This window comes from Solea solea, chromosome 15 (assembly GCF_958295425.1).
Source record: "Solea solea chromosome 15, fSolSol10.1, whole genome shotgun sequence".
Lineage (NCBI taxonomy): Eukaryota > Metazoa > Chordata > Actinopteri > Pleuronectiformes > Soleidae > Solea > Solea solea.
This window is the reverse complement of record NC_081148.1, coordinates 8531505-8552556: the sequence shown is the minus strand read 5'-3', so window position 1 is coordinate 8552556 and position 21052 is coordinate 8531505. Positions and strand designations below refer to the sequence as shown.

General features: G+C 39.3%; 1 long non-coding RNA gene across 1 annotated transcript in view; it reads right to left on the bottom strand.

The window, feature by feature from the left end:
* Positions 1 to 636: 636 nt before the first annotated feature.
* The window catches only part of LOC131474512 (uncharacterized), a 93393-nt gene continuing 72977 nt past the window's right edge, over positions 637 to 21052 (bottom strand). The window contains exons 4-5 of the long non-coding RNA XR_009242296.1: positions 14048 to 14200; positions 637 to 1456 (exon numbers count right to left, since the gene is read on the bottom strand). This is a non-coding gene — a long non-coding RNA (uncharacterized LOC131474512). The remainder of the gene's footprint in view (positions 1457 to 14047; positions 14201 to 21052) is intronic.

Sequence of the window (21052 nt, the reverse complement as noted above, 5' to 3'; positions counted from 1 at the left end):
CATCTCTCTCTCCAGCTGCGGCGCATTTAACGCTCCCCATACGTTATCAAGGCAATGACCGATGTGTCATCCCGAGTTTTATTCGTTTTCTTTATTTCCCTTCTCTGTTTTTTTTTTTTCTTCTGCAGCGGCAGTTACATCAGAAACAGTCAGCGGCGCGTTAACTCCCGCAGGAGCGATGCGGGGAGGAGAGGAGGAGCAGTGGTGGATGTTAAAAAAAACGACAAAAATAAAAAACTAACAAACAAACAAACCCCTGAAAATGACATTATTTTAGAAATACAACACGTGGACTATACAATTACGAATTTTAAATCAATTACGATAAAAAAAACTATTTGTTATTAAATGTTTGCAACAGGACTTTTTAATAATCTTCTGTCTGACACTGACGAAAAAATGCAAATAAACCAAATTAAATATAATTACCTATTGCAAAGTAAATTGTGTTTTAGTTTTAAGGATTATTAAAAATGTGATTATATTCCAATTATTCCCATAGATTTGTAAAACAAATAAATAAAATGAAAATTAACTGTTTCATTTTAAAAATGTAAAAAAAAACTTAATGTAAAAGTATAAGCATTTTACTACTTAAAAAAAAAATAAATACAAAATTAAAAGCAGCCCTGGAAATACTGAAAGTGAATTTAAACCACATTCAGCATCACATGTGTAAACAAAAAAACAATCCTGCCAATCACAACTGTCTTTTGTCTTTTCACACAAATGCATTTTATTGTTGAAACTTATACCATGTGCCATTATAAACTCTTAACTATGATGATTAAATAAACATGTTAGGAGTTTAATTACCAAATTATGTGACATAGGAAATAAATGTTATTATTATTATTTTTTCTATTAACAAAAATGACTTCAATAAGCACAATTTCAGAGCTTAATTTGAGTTTTATCTTTTATTTTTAACTCTCATAAATCCTGACTAATTGAAATTGTGCAACGTTTTGATGTAAAACACACGTGTTGAATCTGCTCCTGCACAGATGAATATAAAACTATATCAATAAATAAATAAATAATCTACCTAGCAATTGTAGTAAAAAAAAAAAAAACATCAACAACAACACTGTTACACGACCACTTCATCTCTCCGCTTTTGTGTTAACCTGTTTGCATTTTCTCTGCCCTCTCAGATGCAGGATGAAGAAAAAAGAAAGAGCAGAAGAAAAGAAGTAGGAGGTGTTTTGTTGCCATTCTTCTGACCTGAGCCGCTCATCTTCCTCAGAGCTCAGCGGGATCTCGGCCGGGTGCTTGCCTTGCCTACCCAGGGTCCTTTTGGTGTGTGCATCTCATTTGCATATATTTCTCGCCGGCTGACGAGGCCTTTCTCTGTCCCTCTCATTAATGCCTCGTCTCACAAATTCCCTCCCAGAATCCTGCTGGTCCTGGCTGCCATGAATCCGTACCTGTGGTGGCCACTGATGATTGCATGCTGTTGTCCAAAGGAAACCGAGGGAGGGCAAGAAGAAAGCCGGGGAGTGTTAACAGAGAAGTAAAGGAAAGAAAGAGCAACTGTTTCTGTGCAGAGAAAACAAAGGAGAAAGCAAACGCGAGCAGGGGAGAAAAAAAAAATGCAGCTGAGAGAGCGCGAGAGAAGATAAATGAGTCGCCTGTGCGCCTCTCTCCCTCTCTCGCTCTGTCTACGTTTCTCCCTCTCGCTTTCTGACTCTTGAACCAGGCTCCATTTTGTGTTAAGCAGCTCCCTTTCATGACAGATCTCTGCTGGGGTCATGGGTCAAAGTTGAGGACAGGGTCAGCTGTAACACAACATGCAAGGGGAAACTCTGCAAACTCCCCTGTCCCTCTTGGCCAGAAAGATCTTCACAGGCTCCAGGACGGTGAACTATTGCATCGTCAAAGTATAAAGATAAGCTTATTGTCAACAAATCCCATGAAAAGCCTGGAACCAGTAATACAGTACTGGCATTAGATGTATTTTTTTTTTTTAAATGTGGGGATGTACATTAGTGAGATGGTGCAGGACGTACACTTTGATAAATAGTTTAGGTTAAAGGTTAAATCACTGCTTAGCTGTTTCCAACACGGCAAGACTGGTATTTACAAGCGTGAAAAGTCATCACAGTGTTCTTTCACAAGGTAAAGATACAGCCCACACTTCACAAAGGGAACAAACAGGAGTGGCACCTTGTCACATGATGCTGCATCTTCTTCTCAGGAGGCAGACCACAGTCAGCAAATCATCATCACTCTGCGATATGACAGTTCGCAGAAGTTAGGACCATTTAACACGTATTTAAAGTTATTGAGACAATAAAGGAATGTCGTCCAGTGCAGATGTGAGTCGCGGAACGATGTTTTTAATAATCTCTGTTGGACAACAGTGGATGTACTGCTATACGACGCTTCTCCCTCGCACGTTTGAGAATGCAGCCGTCAGAGTTGAAGGAGTGGACAGAGACAAAATCACAACACGCCACGGTAAGTTACGCACACAGCAGAGACACGGACTCGCTTTCTCTTCCACACACACTCACGTACTACGAAAACACGGACCGACCACATCAGTCAAACCTCTATACCACTGAACACAAGTGGAGGGCAAAAAACAGAGAGAGAGGGAGAGGGAAAAAATGATGAAGTCGGACTTGAACATCAAACAATAAACAGTCCATTAAGTCTGTGGGTGGAGGGGTTTTAGGAGGGTGCAAGGCAGATATTGGAGAGGAGGGGGGTAGAGGAATGATGGGAGTTTATTTAAAGCATGGTGACCCCATGGCCGAAGGCTGCCTCGGTGCAGGGATGAATAAAACTTTAATGGCTCATAAAACACAGTGACTCCTTCTCCAAGCCCGGCTTCACAGCATTTATTCCTGCTGGACCAATCAGATTGCTCGAATCTCCAAACACAGAGAGCAAAGAGGAGGGAGAGAAGGAGCGGGGGGGGGGGGGGGGGGGAAGCAGAGTTAAAGGAGTAGTTCAATAATGTAGAAAATAACTGTTAGTTTATTTTCTTTCTTTTTACCCCAAGAGCGAGAGGAGAAGATGAATGTCAATCTCACATGTGTTCACTAAAGCGAGGGTTAGCCATCAATAAATACAGCGGTTTGACAATAAAAGGCAAAACACTGTTGTCTTGCGTAGCCCTCGCAATATATGTGATAAACATGGCAAATCATTTACATAAAAGTGTGGGGATCAAATCCCTGCCGTACCTGTCTATCACTAACTGACCTGCCTATACCTGCATGCAGCACGTCTGACCTCTCAGTCTGTACGACAAAACCAAAAGAGGCAAACGCCACTGAAGCAGCAAGAAATCAGTCAGCTACTCATGGAATTCCCATTTCAACCGCAGATGATGAGTTCAAGTGTTTTGAGCATGGAGCTGTTGGCATGTTTCGGTACATATTTTTTGCGTTTCCATTAGAAATAGTACCAAAATAATTGGCGCTAACGGTTCCATTTTTCAGTACCCTTCCCTTGGGCTACCAGAGTAATGATACAGTGCAGGTGGAGCCTGTCAGTGCACCGGTGCATCGTCACGCTACGTATCTCAGACAGGCTTCTTCTCGTCCTGTTTTTAAACCTCTATCTCATGTTTGTGTTGTTTTATTGTATGTTTTTATGTCTATGTATGTGCATAGTGAGTACGACAGCGAAAAAAGTTTCCAGCTATTAACTAAACAATAATGTGGTGCATCAAAGTCTGCTAAGCTACACTAACGGTATCGTGACTCAAGCAAAGTCACTAAAAACAAAAGCGTGACTCACAATGATCACTTCAGTCCTTACTCTTAAAGAGAGAACTTGAGGAAAGGAGTCAGTGAAGCTCAACTGTAGGAGCAGGAAGAAATGTAGAGACAGAAAGAGGAGGAGCAAAATTAAACAAAAGAGGAGAACAGAAGCCAATGACAAAAGAGCAGCATATACGCTGTGACAGCAGAGTAAGAAAAAAAAAAATGAAACGGGGGTGAGAAACTGTATCGACAGTGTCGGCCACAAATGAGGCCATGTGATTTATCCTGATAGAGTTTCACACAGACGCGTAAATCACACACACACACACACACACTGACCCCTCAACATTTTTAGCACGACATTGCAAAGGTACAAACTATCACCAGTGGTGATATCAAATCCATGTGAACTGTTTTCTCTGCCATGCACCTTTTGCCTCCCTGGAAATGGGCCCCATGACAGCCTGGAGCTGAGGTGTCGAACCACCAGCATCACCTCCGGGTGCTGGGATCGGTAAACAACAAGCTGTCATCTTATTTAACGCTCAGGCGTTTTTCTTTTTTTTCTTTCTTCTGTCTCCTTCTGCAACGCCAAGTAATTTTCTTGATTATATTGAAGTGTTGTCATTTGCATTTTTAGTAACCACTCTTTCCAGGATTGCGCGATCTAATTCAACTCCAATTAGCCCACATTTCCCTGAATACATTTTGTCAAACCGCCATTAAGAGGTTTAACTTAATCACAGTAAATAATGACCGTGATCACAACACGAGTGTATCACAACAACGGATGCATTATCATTCACTCGTAGAGTTATATATAAATAAAGGAAAAAAGATTTTTAGATTTCAGCAGAATAATATTTGTTCTGCAGTGGCTGTACAAGATTAAACATGTTATGTGTGTGTGTGTGTGTGTGTGTGTGTGTTACAGTACATGACCCCCCCGGCCCTCTCTCCCCTCCTTGCTCAGCCCAGTGAGTGTCATTCTCAGGTCATGAGACTGTAAATATACACAGTTAAACCTCAGGGCCATAAATCAGGGTGAGCAGCCTAAACTCCTACATGCACAGATAACACAAGATGTGACACGTCAGCTGGAATAAATAATAACAAGCACACATACTCACGCTTATATACGAGGCTCGTCGCAGAAATATGAACACAACTGACAATGCAACTGCTGTTACACGGACGCACACAAGCATACAAAGCACACTGACTGAAACTAGGAATGCATTTTTATACATATGCATTTTTTCCACTCTTTTGGGAATAATCCCCATAAAAGGTGACTTTTATATGACAATAAATATACGTATAAGTGCAAGAGCAGTGTTATTTCGAGTAAGAATTGTGCATAATCTAGTGTCACTCTCTGGCCACTTGCATCTTCATTTGCACATCAGACTGTAAGTGGCCTCAGCGCGTGAAGACCATAAAAGGTGAGTGAAACCTCCAGGACAGGCAGTAATTGGACATTGCATTTACATTATTTTATCATCCAACCAAAGGCTAGTGATTAAAAAAAAAAAAAAAAATATTTACTGACATTTGACATTTATTTTATTCAAATTATCATGGTTACCGCAACAAAAGTTATCTCCTCCAGCACAGAACGCCTGCTACAATTCCCTCTGTTGTTATATATACACAATTAATTGACATGGTCTTCCATTGATATTGCTACTACTACTGGTGCTACTTCCTGCATTGCTGCCACTTTTAATTTGTCATCTTGTCTCCGAGTTATTAATCAAATGAACGTCAGGCAACATGTTCATCATAAGCCGCATCAAAACACAGTCACACGCGAGCGATAACACAACTGACAATGCTAAAGCTCATAAACACGTCAGATGACGGAGGAAAAAGAGTTCAAATTCTGGGATGAGTCTGTTTACAAAGCTTCATTTAATATAGGGCGACAGTTCTGCAGCTGGCCTGCAGTTGTGCTGATATCCATCACTCCTTTGGTAGCGTTATTATAAATAATATCCATAATTACTATTGATTTATGTCAGAGCAATTTGGAGACTCTTGTTTTCTTTGTGCTGTTGATGCTTTGATGTCAAGTTGCCTTTAATATCACTGATGGGTTCAAATACATCAAGTGTCTTTGGCATTTCTGAATGTAGTCATTATACTGTATTCATTCAGACAGCGTGTGGTTAAGAACACAGATCTCATAAACTAATGAGACGTTTCCACAAAAAAAATAAAAAAATAAAACAAATACAGCTCCGGGGCTAAATATTGATGAGACTATTCATGGAAAATCCTTAAGGAAAAGTGACTAACTCGTGGAAGCTTGTCATTAATGCCAGGTGTCATGCAATATAAACGTAACTGTTTGGTTTTAAACTTCACGCAACTCTCCCACTTTTCAAAGACATTTTTACCATTTCCTGTGTAGCTTCAAGGCAACTAAGTGAACTTGAAAAAAGTTTTTGTATCCTTGTAAAAGAAAGTGCCACTCCCCCCATGTCACGACGTACAGTGTTAATAATAATTATTGTACTTGTGGTTTTCTTCACATTTTTAGTCTGTTAATAGTTCTGTTCTGTGGAGTATAAATTAAAGTATTTCTATTTTTTTTTTTTTTGATGTGTTCGATATTTTATTGCTGTATAAGTGGATTTTTTTCCTGGTTTGGGATTAAAAAATTCCAGAAATGTATCTGTTCTTCTGTCCATCTTAATGAACAGAAGCAGATTTGCCAGTGCTCAGAATTATGAAAGGTGAGTTTCTGGTGTTTCTTCAGTTCTTTATTAATCTCTGTCCTCATAGGAGAAATAATTGGGTTTGTAGTCAATATTGGTATTTAGAGAGATATTACTTTTTTACTCACATTGTCTGAATGCAAAAATAAGTTGAGGTTTAGCAGTTGGTTACTTTTATCTAATTCATTGAATAACTTTCTCTTTTGATGTCTTTTTGGACCTCCACAGGACAGAGTCATGCATGAAGCCAGTGAGTGTGTAGCGGTCCAGAACTATTATTACTCTTGAATGATCCAAACTTATCAGGTTATTCAAGTATTCTGATTTATTCTCATAAAATGCTTTGAATCTTAGTTACGGCCTTAGTGAGGCACACACAAAATGCACATTACCAGCCAGCTGCCTGGTGTGAATATGTGCAACTGCTGCAAAACACCATGTGTAATCCAACTAATGTCACCAGTGCACATAAAGTTAAATACATCTCAATAATTTACTATTACAGTTGCGTTATTTTCACATCCCGTCTGAAAAATCAGCTAAAGACTCCTGTCATCCGGCATTTAATGATAATTACTGAGTTCTACTGACCTCAACAGAATTAGTCTCTATACACTGCAGTTCCCATTACTACATTACACAAAAGAATTTCACCCGCTAAGTCATTTATAATGGCAACTTAGTGGATCAAAGGTGTGAAAATGGAAAAATGCTATTAATGCATTTTCCATTCAACACCCTGGCAACAGCTGAGACAAAATATCTCAGAAAGCAAACTAACTAAATTTACATCATCTCCTAAAACGAGGGGGCAGCTAACTTGAACCACACTACATTTACATCATTCCATGTGTGATCTCTGAAGCGGTTAATGTTTTTCCAGGCATTAACACATCATCAAAGTGTCTGAAATCTTAGAGGGTTTGATCCTGTGAATCTCTGGAGGGTCCGCGGACACAAAGTCTACAATTATCTCTCTGTTATGTCAAGTGTGCTTGAGCCAAAAATTGCTCGCTTTGGATTGTGCCGAGCTATCGGGTTACCATGTGAAAATACGAGGGATATGACATCACTGCGTCACTTAGTTAGCTACAGCTACCTCTCTTTCTCTCACACACATACAGTACACACGCTAATCCCTGGTCTTTAGCATGAGAGGCCATCACCGTCCGCCTCTCCGCTGACTTTCATCGCTGCAGTAACCAGGGAAAAGCAGTTCACTTAAAATGTGTCAACATGACAAAGCCGGGCAACCAAAATGTGCCATTAGACCGTATTTCTCACCATATTTGAGTTTTTAATGAGAGGAAGACTCTGGCCTGGAATTGATCACTACAGCTTTTGGTCCAGGGTGTAAAAGAGTGATCTCCATATAAGCGTGACACAATATGTGAAGCGGATTTATCACAAGCCTGCTTTCCCACAAACAAGCAAACAGAAATAAGACCCATTTGTTTCAAGGTTGAGTGCATTTTAACCATTTCATTTATGTGACCATTTGTAACGTTAAACCTCCAAGCCAGTATATAAATGCTGCTATTCCTTTATTTTCAATTAAGCAGTGAGACCTTGGTGTTGGTTGATATTGAGTTATTTGGAGGTTAGTGTCTTCATACGCTGATTGTTCATACACAAACAAACACTGAAATGTTTCTAGACCATTGTAAAAATACACAACAGATGTTTGCACTTAAAAAAAAACAAAAAAACTGCCTCTTTTGAATAAAAATAAAAGCATGTAACACTAAGCAGACATTAGTTGTGTATATTCTTCCAGATAAGTATAGCCATTAGTTTTATAATGGCCCAATTTCTATGTGTCATCTCACCCAAAACAACACATTTCAGCAGCAGCAACAACAGGGGAAATAAAACAACAAAGTGAAGTAAAGAATGTGTACTTTGCTGAAGCAATTCCGAGAGATAATGATTCCCAATGTATTATAGTTGTTTTTTCTGGTCTGCCGTTACACATCTCAGCGATGTCCCTGGGTTTTCCTTACGACTGATGTAATTAGCGAGGCTGCTACAAAAGAGGAGAACACGGGTGACAACTGGTAACAGGAGAGGTGAGAATTAGACGGAGAGGTTGAGGAAAAATACCGTCTTTAACGAGAGAGCAGTGGACAGCATAGTTTATGCTGCATCCACTTCCAAATGGCAAATAGAGAAACAATAACATTGTGTTAGTTTAACAGGATAATCACTGAGAAATAAAATACACACATGATCCTCAATAAATGATAGAATAAACTTTTTTGCAACCTCTTAGACACAGTCACTTGTCACCTGTTCCTGATTAGTATTGACACGGTCGTCAGTGAAACTCAGGAGATCCGTAAACCAATATCGTATCAAACCACAATTTGTTATCTGCCAGAGGATATTATTAATCCCCCGTCTATATTAACTGTGACAGTTTCCCCGCTTCCTCGACTGCAACCGTTTTATTCAACACAATATACATGCAGTGATAAATTAATGCAAATAAAAAATACACTATATTGTGAGTGCTTGGAATGTATCCTGCCACTGCTGATGAGTCTGTGTTTGTATCTGCTACTGGTAGTGGACAAAATTAACTAAATGTGCATGAAAGTGTCTCATCCCATAATGATCTGACGATGAAGCAGCTAAAAGAATCACTGCATCTCATCGGGATGGAAACGATAAATTTATAGATTGAAAAAATGAGTGGAACATTTACTTTTTATTTTTATTTTTTTTACAGAACTTTTCCTTACACTACTTGTGTTGATCATATTGTTATATATAAGCTGTGTGTACCGTTTGGTTGAAAATAGGTTTCATAGAATGTCTCCAATCTAATTTAATTACTGTAAATTTGTGGCAAGTTAAATGTCTCCATATGTTTTATGAGTCAACTTCATGAGACATAGAGAAAAGTAAAAATGACTTGCCATACTCTTGTTTGTCAGATTAATGACAATAAATAATGACATTAAAACATCACATATAACAATTATATTGTGCTTATATTGTATATTACTATAAACTTCACACTGATCTCTGCTTAATTGACATGTAATTTAAATAAAGTCGGCAGACCATAACTGTCGCCAATTATTTACACAGTGAAGACTCAGAAGTGGGTGCTGGACAGATCATAGCTTCTTCTGCTCTTCTGTAGTTCTGCAAGACTGAGACATTTGACTGTCATTTGTCACATGTTTACTCTCTCACACACACATGCACACACATAACCACTGATGCTTAACCCTAAGCTTAACCTAACCACACTTCAGATCTTAGCCCTACATTTAAACAGTTCCTCAGAAATGAGGTTCTGCCTCATTAGGACCGGGTTTTGGTCTCCATAAGGACTGTAAGTCCTGTAAAGATCAGTGTTTAAGGCAGAAAAGGTCCTGAAGAGGTAACAAATGTCTGTGACACACACACACACGCATGCACACACTCCTTGTCAGTGCATTGGCTTTGATAAAATGGTTGGGAGGAGGAAAAGGGAGTAGCGGAGTGTGTCGACTCCTGGAGTAGACGTACTGTGCTGGGAGATGCAGTGGGCCATTACACACGACCTCTGACCCCGGCAGGCACCCTGAGGTGAAATGATGCAGGCCTGTTCTTACTCAACTGGAACGCAAGGAGAGGAGGGAGACGCAGGCTGACTGTGAGCGTGTTATTACGGGTCGTGCGTATGCATTATGTGTTTACGTGTGTTCATACGTTCACTGATGTGTGAGTGGTGTTCATCCATCACGTCCTTTGACAAAAGCACCAGCTCAGTCCCCGACACTGAGAGCTGCAGGCCTGTCCCGTGGCTATGCAAATGTGATGGAGATGTAGAATATGAATTTTAATCACAGCTAACCAGCCTCCCTCAGTTATTACCCTCAGTTATCAGCTGGCAAACCTAACAAGGATCTGTCTGCTGTGGGACGGGGGAAACGATGGTGCAAGCAACTTTTTTTATTCATGTTATAAATGCAAACATTTCCAGAGAACACAGAGATTAAAGAGTTTCATATGCAGCAAAGATACAGAATCTTAGATTGTCACAATTAAGCTCTACTCTGCATTACACTGTAACCACAATGCAAACTATTGCATGAAATGTAAAAGTTACGCGTGTACAGTGGATGCAGTAGCCTCAGATTGTGAGCTATAAAGTGTTATTAGTTGATCGCTTTGAGTTATGAAGCTAAATATTTAGGGTTGGGGCCATGGCGAGCGTAAGACCAGAGGACAGGCTGTTCATGTCATCTTGTCCTCCTCAGAGTGTGTGCAAATCAGGAATTGACCTTGCAATTAATTTTTCATCTTTTTTTTTTTTTTTTTTTTTTAAACAAACATGCTCAATATTTACATAAAAAAAAAATTCAAAAAGACTGTATAATGTGAAACGAGTCTGAGCTTTGGCAAGCATTAAAAGTTGGATAGTGTCTTAAAAAAAAAAAAAAAATAAATAAATAAAATAAAACAAAATAAAGAAAAACACTAAGAACTTGTTAGGCTGGAGTCTCACCTTAGCTTAGCTCACGGCTCACACCTCACGGTGTATACAGACACATTTACATAAAGTCACACACGGACATGACACTTAGTAGAAGGGAGTCATAATTAGTGAGGAGTATCTCTGTGTCTGGGTCCATATGCCCATCACCCAGGGTTGTGACAAGTCTGTCTGCATTAGTGTGACCGTCCTCCCTCCTCTCCCTCCTCTCCCCCCCTCCTCAAGTCATTATTTGTTGGTCTATTCTTGGCAGCAATTAAGAACAAAGGACTAATATGAAATAACTGCGCTTGTTACTGCTGTCTATTTAATTCAGAAATGTTTTTCAATCATAAATAGACGTACTCGAAATTACCAGGTCACTTCTTTACTTCTTTACTAATCTTTACTAATTAAATCAGACTTTTCAATCATTTTAACACACGTGTGGTAACAGAACTTGTATATATACTAGTATTGTTATATTTACTTATCAAAACTAGCTAATCACAGGAAGTAACTCAAATGTAAAATGTTGACTAAACACTGCAGATTTGTGTAATTCAATTACATTTTGGGATATATTTGTGCCACATGAGGTAAGTAAATATATGAGTGCCTTGTCACTGCAGTAGCCATATTTATTCTGCCTGAAATGTATCCATGGGTTCTCAATTTATTACTGAGTAATTATTTATCACGAATCATCTTCTTTCTTTTTTGTTTTCTTTTAAAAAAAATCACGAGACGTATTCTAAAAAGTTCACACACCACGTATCATTACCTGTTCACGATCACATATAAATACACACATCCAGAAAAACTACACACTCACGGCCTCGCTGTTGAAAGCCGTGTGTATACGGAGCGGACAAGTTATAAAATAGGTGCTGACATTCATATGTAAATACGATCCAGGGTGACCCTACGTCCACAAGACTCTTTGTTTGTCTTCAGTCAGATACACTCAAACAATGATGGGGGGGGGGGGGGCTGGAGATGCCAACCCACCCTGTTGCCAAGAGGGAGGTCACACCAAGACAGTCAGATGACAGAGAAGGGGGGAAAAGGTCAGTGGAACACAAGAGTGTGCCTCTACATATATGTGTGTGTGTGTGTGTGTGTGTTCATAACTTCATTTAAGAGATCACTTCAGCACTCTTTTAACAAAGAAAATCATATAAAATTACCAATAATAAAAGTGATTCACATTGTTAGCCTCTGACTTACCCATTAAACTGTTATTTTACACAAATGTTGAAGGGATAACGGTGAGAGGATTATGGATTTGAAATTAAACGCAACACACAATAGCCTTTCTGTCTAATTCAATCGACGTAAAGGTGGGTTTAAGTGAGTGGGGCTTTTTCTAATGTGGTGTAAACGGCCACGTTACTGCGCGATTATCAAAGTCATTTGGAAAGGCTCTAAACAGCGCACAGCAATTTAAAGAAAACACTCAAGGACACGTGAGGTAATTGCTTCAGGGTGCCAACTGGCTTCATCGTGACAGTTACGATTAAAAAAGATTTCCTCATCCCACACGTCCATGCGCATGCATGTATAAATATATGCACATGTGTAAATCCACTGCGAAATAAACACACGTGTGCACATGACACGCACATATATACACACGACTTCTAACCTCTCTCACGTCACAAATCTGTTTTGATTATACCCCCGTACACACACACGCACGCACACATGCCCCAACCGTGACTGCTTTGTGCCAAATCCCAACCCTAACCTCAAGCTCACCATAACCTTTCCCCAAAAAACAAAGGCTATCATCAACATTAAATTCATTGATTTATGTGATGGGGACTTGCTTTTTGTCCCCATAAGGGAGACAAATACCCAAAATGTCACCGCGTGAAGCAATTCAGGTCCCCACAACATGAGTAATACCTAGACCACACACACAGGAGTCCTCTCACATACCCACACAACCATTATAACCAGCATAAACAAGAATGACAAGTTGAGATTAATGAAGGGCCCAGCAGTGACAGACCAATTTAATTGTCAACCATGATGGCTGTTGAACCCCAATGTATTTATACAAGGTTACCGTAGTGCCTCAAAATGCTGCTAATTGATCATGACCAATAAGTAATTAGAAAAACTGATAGTGCGTCCTTCCTGCGCACGTGTCAAAGGCACACACTGTCGCAGGGGCACCGAGGAGGAGCCCGCACGCCTCAGAATAATGAGCCGGAGGAGAGATTTAAAATAATATGTGACATTTTACTGCTGGAGTCGTGTCAGCGCAGAGGCGGTATACACTGTAGATCCACAGGCAGCGGATTACAGCGGTGGCCAATTTACTCCAACTCGTTCCACTCAGTTTTGCTCATATTGCAGTTAAGGACGAGAGATGCAGTTTTTGACATATTTGAAAGGCTAAAAGGTCAGTCGGTTCGGGAAGAAAACAATGTGAAAACAACTCTTGATGCAATCGATCCACTCGTCAGAGAGTGGAATCCGTCTCGAGATTCGTCAAAACACAATATATAAAGTTTTAAATACTCGAAACAACGATGATTAAATGCAGAGCGATAAAAACCAAATGAGCCGTGTATATGCCGCATCATTAAGTCTTAGACATTGTTTATACATACTGTATGTTGCAAGCATGTGTAGACTCACAAAACAAACCCATCTGTTAAAAGTGCCTGACCCGAGTAACGCCGATGCTCTAAAACCTGCAAACTCAAAGTAAAAAACACTGATAATGTTTGAATTAAACGATAATAAACTCAGACGTTAAGCGAAAACAGTAAAATGACATCATCTCAGAAGTGAATGTTAAAAAAAAGAAAGTGGCTGACTGAGAGTGGGGCTGGGGCGGGGCGGGGGCGGGGCAGGGGGGTCGTAGGCTTTGAATCTTAAATAGTTTTCACCTTTCATATGACACAACCAAAGCACTAGGATAAACAGTCATGATCAGAGTTATGTGATATTCACGTCTGAGTAGATAACAAACCCACAAGAGATCTCTAATTGCCATGTGTATTTTTTTTCGCCACATATCCAACCTGGGTTCAGTTACAACTTCAACCTCTTCTTTGAAAAAAGGGAGAGAAAAAAAAACCCTCCTTTGTGTACTTACCTCTCACTCATCTTACCTCTCAGTCATTCTCTTTTGCCAAGCGCCGGTGTGATCACAGTCCAGTTCCCAGGAGTTTTTACTGGGTTATTCTAAACATGGAGAGCTGACGGTGGCCTTGGCTCCCTGGATTGACTTCACGTCTTCCGCTGGCAGCCCAAGGCCTGGCTCACTAGGAAGGAATGTGTGAGAGAAAGAAAGTGTAAATAAATACTGTAAGGTTGAACAGTGACAGGGAAAAGAACATTTGCAGGCTGAAAACCATTTGGGCCACCTGTTGCATTTGTAAAATGAATATTACACACACACACAACGTGTACCAGATGTGAATATTTAAACTAAAATCACTCAAAAATCACTCAAAAATTGATGGGCAAACTTTACTCAAAGTCACATTAAGTGTGTGAATGTATATTTACAGGAAATAACAGTCTCACGCTCAGTCTGATTAATCAAAGAGCGTTTACTCAATGATTCTAATGATGAATGATGAATTCATTCTGTACACGGACAGTGTTGTGAGGCAAAGTCACAGCGGACAGACACTTCTCGTGCCATGACAACAAGCTGTTTTCTCAACGTGATCTTTGAATGTTGGTGCCTTGTCTGAGGTTCCTGCAGCTTCTGAGAACATACCGTGCTTAACAAATAATATTTGTTATATTAGACTGCCCTAGAATTGGCAATTATCAAAATAGATTTGTATGTCTCTGTAAAGGTTCATACACTAGTATATAGAAGCTGAAATGTATGTTTAAATACTAAAATATAATATTATATATTAATATAATATATCATTTATTGATTAAGATGTCACATTATAGTTATTTACTTGCATTACTGAAAAGAATGAATTAGTTTTAGTGGTTGAAAGTTGTGTTTGATTCATTTCTGACTTCTCAGAGAAGAAGCCCAGTGAGCCGGCTTAAATTTGGCTATAAAAAGTTGAATTCAGTTTGTTATTTGTCAAATAAATAACAATACAGTTGTTAGTTTTAAACAAGTTTTTGAAAGATTTCTAAAATATTGATGTGTTCTCATTTGTATGACAGGTGTTCGAATAAATTATTTAATAAACTTACAGTATATTTATGTGTCTATACTAAGCAGGTGACGTAGGCGCCATGTTTTAAAACTCAGCTCCTCACAGCATTATTGCAAAAATCAGATGTCAACGAAACTCCATGCCAGGGATCATTATTCATTCCATTGCATTAAACCCCTGTATATTATGTGCAGCTATTCATGGCAGCACAGCTCCTCAGTCAGTGACTATCAGAGCTGTGTGTGTATATAAAAGCTTAAACTGACAGAGACCTAAATCAGGATATGGATACTTGAAATGACAGTTTGCAATGCCAGCACCTGATGCCCATATAAGGCCAGCAGCAGCCATGTGCATGGGCTTCGAGACCAATCTATCTCTCTCTCTCTCTCTCCGACTGTTTATGAAAATGTAAATGACAACTTTTTAGTGTAAATCATATGTCACATCCGACGTGTTGCACGATCACTGTGCTGCACTTTAGATTCAGTGATGTGTTTGGGTTTCAAACATATCACTGCTAAGTGAAGCTACCGCTGAGTTTACGTTAAGAAAAGTGAGAAGGTAGCAGCTGGGATGTGTGTGAAAGCACATCAGAGCAGATGAGTAGCAAAAAATAAAACAGGTATAATTGTAGCACCTTTTTTAATTAAAGTTTGATTCAAAACAAACTCAAATACGAGTGAAACACATGTTCCAGTGTTGTCGTTTTTTAATTCCACATCAAGCTCGAACAGGAGAGACAAATGTGATGTGATTTGAGCCATTTAGTGGCACCAAAATATGTAATAATATACAGTTGTTTATTGAACTGAATTGTGAGGGACAAATAAGGTTTTATGGATGCATTTAGCCATCTTCAAGAGGATGTTTCCTAAACTGGTTTAAAGACAGGGTCACATGGGAGGTCACAATGTTTTTGTAAGCTAAAAAAGGTGATTAAGACCATTCCCATTGCCAGTGGTTAATCTGCCCTGTGGTGTTTTTTTTGTTTAATGCAGCGCCAAAAATGTAAAATTGCTGTATATTTCACTTTGGACCCTCTTGCAATCAAAGATTCACTTCATGCAGTGGATCAAAGGAAATTTACTGAGTTATTTTCCAAATGGCAAAAAATAAGGTTCACTAAAGCCAATCATGGCTAACAGCTGTGCTAATGGACAAAATATGAATGTGCATCATAAGGTTGCGCTGGAAACGATGCAGGAATTTGTAGAACACGAAGAAATCAACCTTCGTTCACCTGGGTCTTGTGTTCCCACTGATGCTGAGATGAAGCCGATAACAACCCAGAAGTTTTGTACTTAGCAAATATGTCAGAAATCCAAGAAAAAAACTGCTTAAAATGTAATTTCACTTATTTGAAGAATTTTGCTCCTCTGAAAACTACAGAAATAAAACTTTTCTGCAACACAGGCGCTCCGACACATTAATACACTTTATGTGTGACTCCATCCTTAAAAGTGATGAATGCTTATTAATTAAAGTACCGACACTTCCATTTCTAAGCAGCTGATACACATCACCAGAGTGAGTCGCTCTGTAAACATCCTCGCCAATAAGCGTCATCTGGCATTTCAACTTCAGCGACATTACTGACATTCAGCAAGAAATGCGCAACATTTTCATTTGTATTCATCGCTAAAAACACATGCTCATGACCCTCCCCGTTTTCCCAAGTTGTCTTGGGGCCTGCTGTTAGTGTAAAGGCTAATGATATCTGGGGGCAGGGTGTGTGTGTGTGTGTGTGTAGGGGTAAAAGGTGTTCACCCTGTCACTTGCTGAGCTGATACAAACCTCTGCAGACACCTAGACTGAGGAGGGTGGGTGGGACCTCACCTCCGACATAGGAGTCAGCACCTGTCACGCATGTTAACACTCGCATAAACAAACACACAAAGACACACGTATATGAATGACTATTGTGCAGAGGCACCTTCAGAAATGCTTACAGCTACATTTCTGCACAAGCACAGACAAACCCCGTCTGCCACCTCCAGCACCTCTGTCAGCGGCCGGCTGGCGAGCACCGTGGGCAGCATCAGATAAGAGCACGGCTCATGTTTCAAGGTAAGCTGTGCAACAACAGAGGAAATCAGGGAGCCGATATACAGTAAGGCTCGTCAGGTAAATAAAACCTTTGGACAGTCTTTAGAATGTGTAGTATTACACATAAGACTAAGTTTGAAGACTATGAGATGTTAGTAGACATTTGGAAGTAGAGGTCGACTAATAGTGGATTTTTAAAGGCTGGTGAAGCATGAACAAGCTTCAAACTATGTGTGTTTGCAGAGATATAGACATTGTTGTCCTTTAACCCTTAGAACACAGAGCATTTAGGCTGCTTTTTTTCAACTATGTTGAAACGTATAGGTGTCTTACATCCTTTTTTTCAGCAGCACTATATGAAAACTAAATCAATTTCTCAAAAACTTTAAAATTGGATTGAACTGGTGAAATTTGGAAATAGGTCACAGTTCAAAGTTTGCTTGGCTCGTTTTTAGGAACATAAATTGATAATCGGGAGAAAATCGCATCGTATGCAAACATTTTTAGTGGCCGCTCATACTGATTGTACCGATGATGGTTGTTTTCACACCCAATAGTCCTCCAGACTACAATTGAGGGTTGCAACATTCAGCTTTCACACTGCACTTTAGTGAAATGAACCGAACCTTTTGAATAATGTATTCCCCTCCATGCCTGAGGCGGCGCTGCATCAAGAATTACTGAAGGAGAAGACGAGACAAACAGGACAACGTCCGATTCCTCCACATAAGAACAAAACATGGAGCTGCATCAAATCCTATCGTTTCATGTGAACATGCGACACATATACGCTGCAACAATGGGCTCAGCCATTGGCTATCGTTCTGCATGCGCGTATGTTTTGGTTGTGTTTACAACACAAAGCCCTGCGTTGTAGTCCGCTTCCTGCATTAGGTTCACTCGAAGGGAACCAGTGTAAAAACATAGGTAAACTAAAGTTTGCTTCTTTTGTGTGCATCAGAGTTTGGTTCAGCGTGGGCTGGTGTGAATGCACCCTATAACTGACTAAAACGATCAACTGGTTAACTCCTAGTAAGAGGTTGCCCTGGATTAAATATTTAATGACAGCGCAACACCTCTTATCGAAAACAGGTCGTGACACCATTTTTTCCTTAAATATCTGTTTTACATTGTTGCTCGTTGCTATTAGTGTTTCCTTTCTCGGCTGCCAACAAAAATAGAACAATTCCGAGGTCTCACACAGTTGAGGAAAAATAGAAGGCGAGAGAGGTGAAATGTGAAAAAGATAGATGAGCCAAAAACAATTCAGCGTCTGCAGCTCTTGCCTGATCCAAAATAAGCACTTGACCAAAGCTAACATCATAGACTGGAGCTATATTTACGGTGCAGATAAAATATTTATATAGTGAGTCATAAAGTCTGATCCTGGAAAACAGCTGCGAGGGTATAAGACACTGTAAGATTGGGCAATTAAAATATTTTTACATTTCTCAAGGAGGATATGATAATACACATTAGGTTGACAGTCTGATTAAACAGTGTTGCTATGGGCAATATCCAGCAAACTTATCTATCTAATTGATGTCCTTAGTAACACATCAGCTTCTTTTATTCATTTTCATTGTTTTACAGTGAATGAGTTCAAACTGGGCTGTCACATTTTATCTGAACCTCAGATATATGTGAACTTTGGGGGGAAAAATTCGAACGTGAACTTTAAAAACCCATTTGTTCAAAATATACAGCATAGAAACTCATCACACCGACTGAAGTTCTCACTGTGTGGACTGGCAGAGGACGGTGCAGCTCCGCCTCCCATACACTTTGAATCCATCAGAAAAACAGTAATATTGTTCTTAGGACAGGAGTCAACTTCTCCACTTCTCCAGTTTTGCTGTGAAACTAAACTCCAAGGCATCTGAAAAGCAGTGCGTGGAAGAATTGTCAATTCTGTAAGTGAGATATGAGATATGTTAGCTTCGCTGTTCGCTCCACCTGAGTGAAACTGCAGAAGAGGCCTCACAGATAATGTGTCTGTATTTATAAAGCACTTCTCTAGTCTTCATGGCCACTCAAGCTGCTTCACACTACAGTGTTGCCATTCACCCATTCACACCTATGCATTCAAACATTCATAGAGTATATCCATGTGCCAGCACAGCCATCAGGAGCAACTTGAGGTTAAGTGTCTTGCCCATAGACGCATCAGCATGTGCACTCGTGGAGCCAGCAATCTAACCCTCAACCTTACATTTGATTTCCATCTTAGCCCTGATGGGCAGCACAGCAAGTGATCAACTTCACGTAGTAAGTGTAATAATGAATAATGTTGTTTGTGTGCAGGCAGGGGGCAAGTATTATCTCAATATCTTCAAAGGATCATGTAATTTTTGCACAAAATTAGATTTCTGGAAAAAGTGATAACCCTATTAGAACATGTGAAAAAAGCCAAATAAATACTGAAACACTGAAGAAATAAAAGAAAAGAAAGAATATGTATGCACATAGTAAGAAAGGTATACAATATATATAAACTAAGTACAAAAAAATTTAAATCTATTTGAAATGGTGTTTATCTGATGATTGAGGGAAGAATAGTTGATAGAGGTTAAACTTTTTTTAACAGTATAAATATATTTAAGTAGATACAAATATATAAAATGTAGAGACATAAAGGTGTTTTATTTTAATAAAATAGATAAGAAAAAATACATACAAAAACGTAGAGACGTAAGGTGACTTGTTAATCTAAAAACTGCAAGCACTAATAACCCTAAAAATAAAACAAACAGCTATCCATCAGAGAAAAAGTATTCTAAACACGTCTCTTTGTCTTCTAGCTGTCTGTGTAAAACTGCACAACAAGCCTGCTATAAAACTTGATCATTGGTGAATAATGGATTGTGACACTATCACATACAGAGAACTAAATGAACCTGGATGTCCCAGACTAAACACTGGCCTAGATACAGGAATGAGTTATGTCTATTCCGGTCTATAGTTTCATGAATTTGAATGCAAAGCAGTGGATTGGAGATAAATAAATCATGACGGGTTATCAGCTGGTGACCAGCGTTGGTGTTTGGTGTCGATTGAATGGATCGAAGGCACAGCAAGTCCCAGATTAAAGTTAATAATGGATTAAACTTAAAAGAACTGTATAGTACACACAGGAGATATCCAGCTACAGTGCTGCACCAACACGTCACCAGGATTTGTTAGTGTTTGCTAACATTAACAGTGTTACAGAACTCTGCAATGTCCACATTCTGCATCAACATTTGAAGTCTAGTTCCACTTTTGTGTCACTAGTTTTGAGTGGTCATGCGATGGTACACAAAGTTACATCCAGGAAGTGAAACGTAACTCCCACTGTGAAATAGACCTCATCAGCTGACATCACCGGCCGATTCCATTGATATGTGGTAAATAAATGAGAGCAAATCTCTGCAGCCATGTTCTAAAATTGACAATTGGCTCCTTTCTAAGTGCCAGTGGAGGAGTTTGATCGTCTGTGTTTCCCATGTTTGATGTCACAGATGCACGGAAAACAACGCATGAGATAACAATGCATCGGAAGCAGGAAACACTCTCACTCACTTCAGCTTCTCTTTCAAACTTGGTAGCAACTGAACCGTTTTTGGTTGTGGCTTTAACAGTGTGTAGACAGCACATCCACCTGAATATCATGTTTCCATATCTGAGCTACTGCAGATTAAACCCTGTTTTATTGTTCCATCATTTAATAGAAACAGTGTGACAGAAGTAAGTAGCTGTACATTCGGCCACGTAATCTATTTAGACTACAGGACCAAAACTGGCCTGGATAACATTACCTTTATAATTATCATGAGTTATGATATTAGTCACATGTAAAAAAAAAACACCATTAATTCTGAGAATTGAAAAAAGTGAGAATTCTGAAAAAAAAAGTCAGAATTCTAAGTCAGAAATAAAGTCAGAATGTGG